General features: G+C 36.9%; 1 protein-coding gene across 1 annotated transcript in view; it reads left to right on the top strand.

The window, feature by feature from the left end:
* The first annotated feature begins 852 nt into the window (after positions 1 to 852).
* Positions 853 to 6,000, top strand: part of LOC124158017 — a 740,388-nt gene continuing 735,240 nt past the window's right edge. Inside the window, exon 1 of the mRNA XM_046533161.1 lies at positions 853 to 1,700. The gene's annotated coding sequence lies outside the window, so the exon portion shown is untranslated. The remainder of the gene's footprint in view (positions 1,701 to 6,000) is intronic.

The raw sequence follows: 6,000 nt of genomic DNA, 5'->3' as shown, positions 1-6,000 counted from the left end.
TGTTTGCGTGCGTGATTAAATGAGAATAAACACAAGTGACAGCAGTGGGAACAAGTGACAAAGTGACAACAATGGGGACGGTGGACATAAAATTTCAATCGATGACATATCGATGGCTAAGTTCAAACAACACGTATCTCAAAAATAGCAGCTTTTCAGGAGAGCAAAAAAACGATTGATTTTTTTTACTTGAACAATGAAATTAAAAACCAAAAGTTCATAAAACTGAAAGAGAAGCATTTATTTGCTAACAAAGAGTTGTTTCCTGCTTGTATTTTATTATTTTAATGTTATTACACTTTTTTTAAGATAGCTGTCTGTCTAACTGGCCGAATTTGAGATAAGTACGTGTTGTTAGAACTGAGCCATCGATATAAGATCATGTGTTAATTGAGCTGTAATTAACTACCTTCTCAACAAGCTCGGTTGGATCAGTATTTAAATAACTGTTTAATTATTAAACTATTAAGACACCAACTGCACGAAGGATGCAAATATGAGAAAATCTTTCTGCAGCATCACATTGTATTTAAAAGCCACACACGAAGGGGTGTTGTGTAGTCAGCCGATGACGAATACCGCTGTCAATGCTACGAATGCATACATTTCTCGACAAGCGAAAGAGATTTTCACGAACAGCCACTTTGGCCACGTGACTAAAACCGTTTTGCTGTTGGCCTCGTCGCGAGTGACGTAACACTCCCGCTATCCACATCCCTACTCAATGGAAGGGATACCCGCTGAACCACCCCCACCCTATCCCTCCCCCCGTTGGCCTCAGCCAGCGCAGGGGCGGCAGGTGGGAGTGAGCCAGGGCCGGAGCAGCCAGTCGACCCGATACGCTCAGCCAGTCGGCCAAGCCGCGACTACCGGCAGCGCCACCCTCGCTACGACAGCCCTCGCTCGTTCGCGCGGACTGCTTTCAGGAGATCGACTCTCACCCCCTTCCCTCCTCTCCCAACTGAAGGCCACCCCATGCTCCACTTTGTTCAAACACTTCACCCATCGTCTTAGAGCAGATCCGAGTGATTGTGACAGCGCAGTGACCAGCAAGCTGCCCTGGACCCATTTGGAATATCAAAACAATTGCGTGAAAACGAATTTTACTCCCGGTGCGCTGAAATCATGGGGGAAACATTGCAAAACAGTAGAGTGAAAAACATTTTTTATGCTTTAAAATAATTCTTGTTATGATAGGAAAGTTTAGCGATCACAATTAGAAAATTAACTAGTGCCATAAAGTATTCACCATTAGAATAACTGGAGATAATACGCTCTAGCAGGGGTGAATTAGAGATGGAGCAAAGCAGAACTCTGAATGCTTTGAGGCTACTGTGGATTCGACTTTTTCTCACGGAGCGAGTGTTTCGGCAAGTGACAGCGCAGTAAAGGCATTATAGGAAATCAGGGAAAGTATCCTCCTCTGGTCTGCGTCAGTTCTTAACGTTCCAGTGACCGTCAACCTTATCCTCCAACACACTTAACTAAACCTTCTCCTCCTCACTGAACACAAAACAGCGCTTCTAATGTGACGGAAACAGTGGAAGCGGGAGCCGCCTTGCAACACCCTACCACATCGGGGAATATTGGAGCTTATTTCCTCGACCGATCGAGTCCCCTCTCTTTGCAGTGTGGAGGGACAGCTAGCGAATTCGGAGCGAAACACTGGAGACACAGCAAAGGTGTGGAACGGACGAGAGGTATGTAAAAGCGACCGTGATGGCATTTTTAGTTTCAGTTGGCCAAATACGGAAGCATGGCATAAGTAATTTTGCAGTTCCGCAACAGTTTTGGCTACTCGCCTGGTAAACTTTGAAAGCGAAACGCAGCCGCAATGCAAAATCCTTATTTCCCAAGCACAAATTAAGGCTTATGGCACTCTTCAGCCCCTCTCTTATTTAATTATATGAAAATTAAATCTTATCCAGATTTAAAAAAAATGATATTAAATCAATAAATTTGGACATCTGGTATAAATCCATGATCGTAATTAAAGCCTCAAAACGGGAAATGATTTTTTGATACGCTCTAGAGTACATAACTGCATATTTGAACGAATAAACATACAGCTTTGAGTTCCAAAAACCTTTCTAAGTAGATATTCAAGAAATAAACATTCGTGATAATTTTAGTTTAAGTTTTCAAACGCGGTGTAAACAATACGTTAACTTTGGTTGTTAATACAATGGCTTGAGTTTTTTTATAATTCAAACAATATAGTTCTGAATTTACGTATGATGGGAATAGGTAAAACTCGGATGCATTAAGCGAAGATGTGCAATAATGGTAATGCTTCAAGATTGTACATATAAATATTCCCCCTTTGGCTATTTCAATAGCTAAATCTTGACTCATTTCATGTTTAATTATGCATCACGCTAGAATTATTATCATCCATTGCAGTCCATAATTTCTCATTTAAATAATGAATGATCTACACTTTATTTCTTCAACTGTGCTGATTTCACAGTTTGCACTGGAATTGTGGTGGTCGCTATGACATTTTATTAAGAATACGTCTCACAACAAATTTACTCTGCAATTTGTTTTAATTTGTGTAATTACCGCAAACAAATTATATATGTTGGAGATAACTCAATTAAGTATATATTGATAGGTGAATCGAGTACTTATGGAAAGGATTAATAAGTAATTTTAGTCTTAAAAAGAACACAAATTCCCCTAAAGGCAATGATTCTAGGTCCCCCATATAAAGATGTCTCTTCCTTGTTCAGGAGAAAAACTTTAACAGTTATATGGTAAAAGACTTTTCAGTATCTGCGACTAATGGCCACAAAATTTACGACAAAATAATAAGCTAAAGTATCACTTTGAGCAACAATACTATTTCTCAGCACAGACAATTGGTTTAAAATCAAACACTTGACAACTGAGTATTTTCAGAGCACGAGGCTCACGGCGATCACAGTCGAATTCATAACGTTTCATTTGACTATTGAAGAAATTGAATATGATTGAAAAAGAAAATTCAGACGGTGATAAAAGTATGGAGCACCACAGAGCACCTACAGTGACATATTATCGACATCTTCGCTGACTTGATTTTCCCCACACTCATATCTAATTTTATAAAATAATTTCGGGATTGGAAACACTTATTAAAATATTATCTTTCATTATTGGCTTGGAAATATGCCATATTTGGTTGAAAATCTAAAATTAACGACTCAATGTAAAACAACTAAACAGGCCATTTTATTTAAGCGAGCTCTGTTTTTTTTTACCTGCAATTATATAAAGCTCAAATTAAGGCTGGTGGCACTCTTCAGTCGATTTTAATTCAATGATGCTGAATTTATATTTAATTATATGAAAATTAAATCTATCCAGATTTTTAAAAAATGATATTAAATTAATAAATTTGGACATCTGGTATAAATCCATAATCGTAATTAAAGCCTCAAAACGGGAAATGATTTTTTTGATACGTTCTAGAGCACATAACTGCATATTTGAATGAATAAACATACATATTTGAGTCCCAAAAAGCTTTCTAAGATTATTTCTCACAGCTTTCTAAAGAAGTTATTGCAATTTATATTAATAGTTCTACTTCACGTCTTCTTTTTCTAAAAACCACGATTTTATCCGCGGAAATTTCAAACATCAATTCGTGTACAATATCAATGAATGATTTTGTGCACCTCCAGCCACAAGATTATTGACATTGATATTACATCAAGAATCAAGTTCCATTTTGATCAAAAATCGTGAATAAAATAATATCTACCATGAATTATGGTGAAAGCATAAAATTTATGACAAGATAATCAATAAATGTCATAAAAACAGAGGACGAAAAAAAATTTCATCAAAACCTCCAGAGTTACCATGCATCATTTGAAAAAAAACAAATAAAATAAAAAAAAGAAATAAGATAAAGGAATTCCAAATATTTCAGTAAATAAATGCGAAACAGAGTAACGAAATGCAGATACATAAATTCGGCAAAATATTAAGGTATGCTAAGAGATCACATCAATCCTACGCAAATAGCCTTATTTTATCTCCTTTAATGATAACTACTTTCTGAAAAGTTACGCTATTGTCATGAAGATTTTTATGTACCAATATAAAGTGAACTAAAGTAGGCACTTTATCTGTATTGAAATCTTTAAATCTGAAAAAGTCCAAAAGTAAAATTTCTAACTTGAGATTCAATAAAATGTTGATAATGGCTTCTGTCATATACAAAGATAATTACAAGATGAATTTCACGATGCTGGGCTAAGTTTCAATGTGCCGTTTGATTAAAAATTGCCCATATTTCGCGTAATATTCAAGTATGAAGTAGATTGAAGCAATAAACGCACTGGGCACTTCTCAACAGAAGCAATTCTTCCTCCACGGCGTCCGCTGCAACGGACACTTATGCTATTCAAACTTGTTTCACTTTCGAAGTAGGGAGCAAGAGAAGGGCAGCTGGGGTTAAGTGGGTCGCAGTAACGCAGGTCAATTTTAGAGACAGAGAATATTCGCAGGAGCATAAATTTCTAGAGCTCCATGGATACTTAACATTGTAATGAGCGACCCATAACTTCAGCTTCCATATGAAATCAAATTTACAACTCTAATTGTCACTCCTTTCTCCAGAGGGAAAATATCACAGCATTACTTATGCAAGCGGGAGTTTATCCTGAATTTAATTTTTTCTCTCCGACGCATTTCGCTCACAGGAGGTCATCCCTGAAACTCGTTTAACCCCAGCCGACAAAGTTCATTTCGCATAAATACTGCAGAAAGAAAGGAGGAGGTAACTTTTATTTTGCACCGCAAACTAAAATGCAGTTCATGGAAAGCTGAACCAAATGAGAAGTTAGAATGTTGAATGTATTCATAGCGTCATCACATATCACTTCGATGCATTTTATGAGCACAATTTCGCGTCTTTAATACCGAATCTTATAAGGAATGGGCACTTAATTTGAGGTTCTCCATCCCTGAATAAAAGAAAAACAGCGATAGTGTCTTTACCTATTTATAGATACCTAAACGCGTATCAAATTATCCCCATACTGAGGTAAAGGTATTCTCAAATTCCCTCCAAAGAGTAAGGTAACATATCTGCCTATTCTTAATAGCCGCCTGAAATCTACCATGAATAAGGTTGGTTGGGAGTGATGAATAAGCGAGATCGAATTACACGTAAATGGGCATGACATGGAAAAACATGCATATCAATTGAATTCACTCCAAATTCAAGGCATATCTTAAGATTTCCAAGAATATCGTTTGAGATAGACACAGGTGCGTCTCTTTGCCGTTTGCCGTTTAATGGGCTACATAATGAATGGCAGAAGTGAATATGAAGAGAATATTAGCTCAAGGGGAATGCAAATGATCAAAGTTGAATTTGATGATTGAGTTCGGTTCCATATTGACGATTATATCAAAGAGTGAGATGAGTTGCTCCTATATACTGCATAGTTTTCCACATGCCCCGAGAATGTCTTCTGCGGAAGTGGGCAAAAACATTTTGGGCCGATTTCATAAAAGAAACATCCTCATACCAGATGAAACAAACGGTCACACTAAAATGTACTTCGGAATTGTGTTATCAATGTCATCGCATGGCTACCGAAGCAGCATTGGTAGATGTATAGTTCAAAAATATTCCACCGTTTGAAATTTCAAATTTTCAAGGCATTCCTTTGATTATAAGGGCTATAAAGTTACTACTTGACATTTCAAGCTACCGATAGAATATACTTAAAGGTAACCATTTTAAAATTTAAAGATAAACAACAAAAAAGTTAATAAATTATCCCCCTCTCACATGGGGTCCAAAATATGGTCACCGAAGTACTGAAAATGCACAACTTTACGAATTCAAACCCTCAAAGTGGTAGCATACAGCATTAAATATATTCACACTCTCCATATGCATATTTAAAAATGTGTCCTAAGGGATGGTAACATTTTTGCGGCTTTTAGCGTGGTCAAGAAAATAACAATTCAGCCTCAAATTATTCATTTATT

This window comes from Ischnura elegans, chromosome 4 (assembly GCF_921293095.1).
Source record: "Ischnura elegans chromosome 4, ioIscEleg1.1, whole genome shotgun sequence".
Classification (NCBI taxonomy): domain Eukaryota; kingdom Metazoa; phylum Arthropoda; class Insecta; order Odonata; family Coenagrionidae; genus Ischnura; species Ischnura elegans.
Note: the sequence above shows the minus strand (reverse complement) of the source record. Positions and strands in the feature narration are given on the sequence as shown.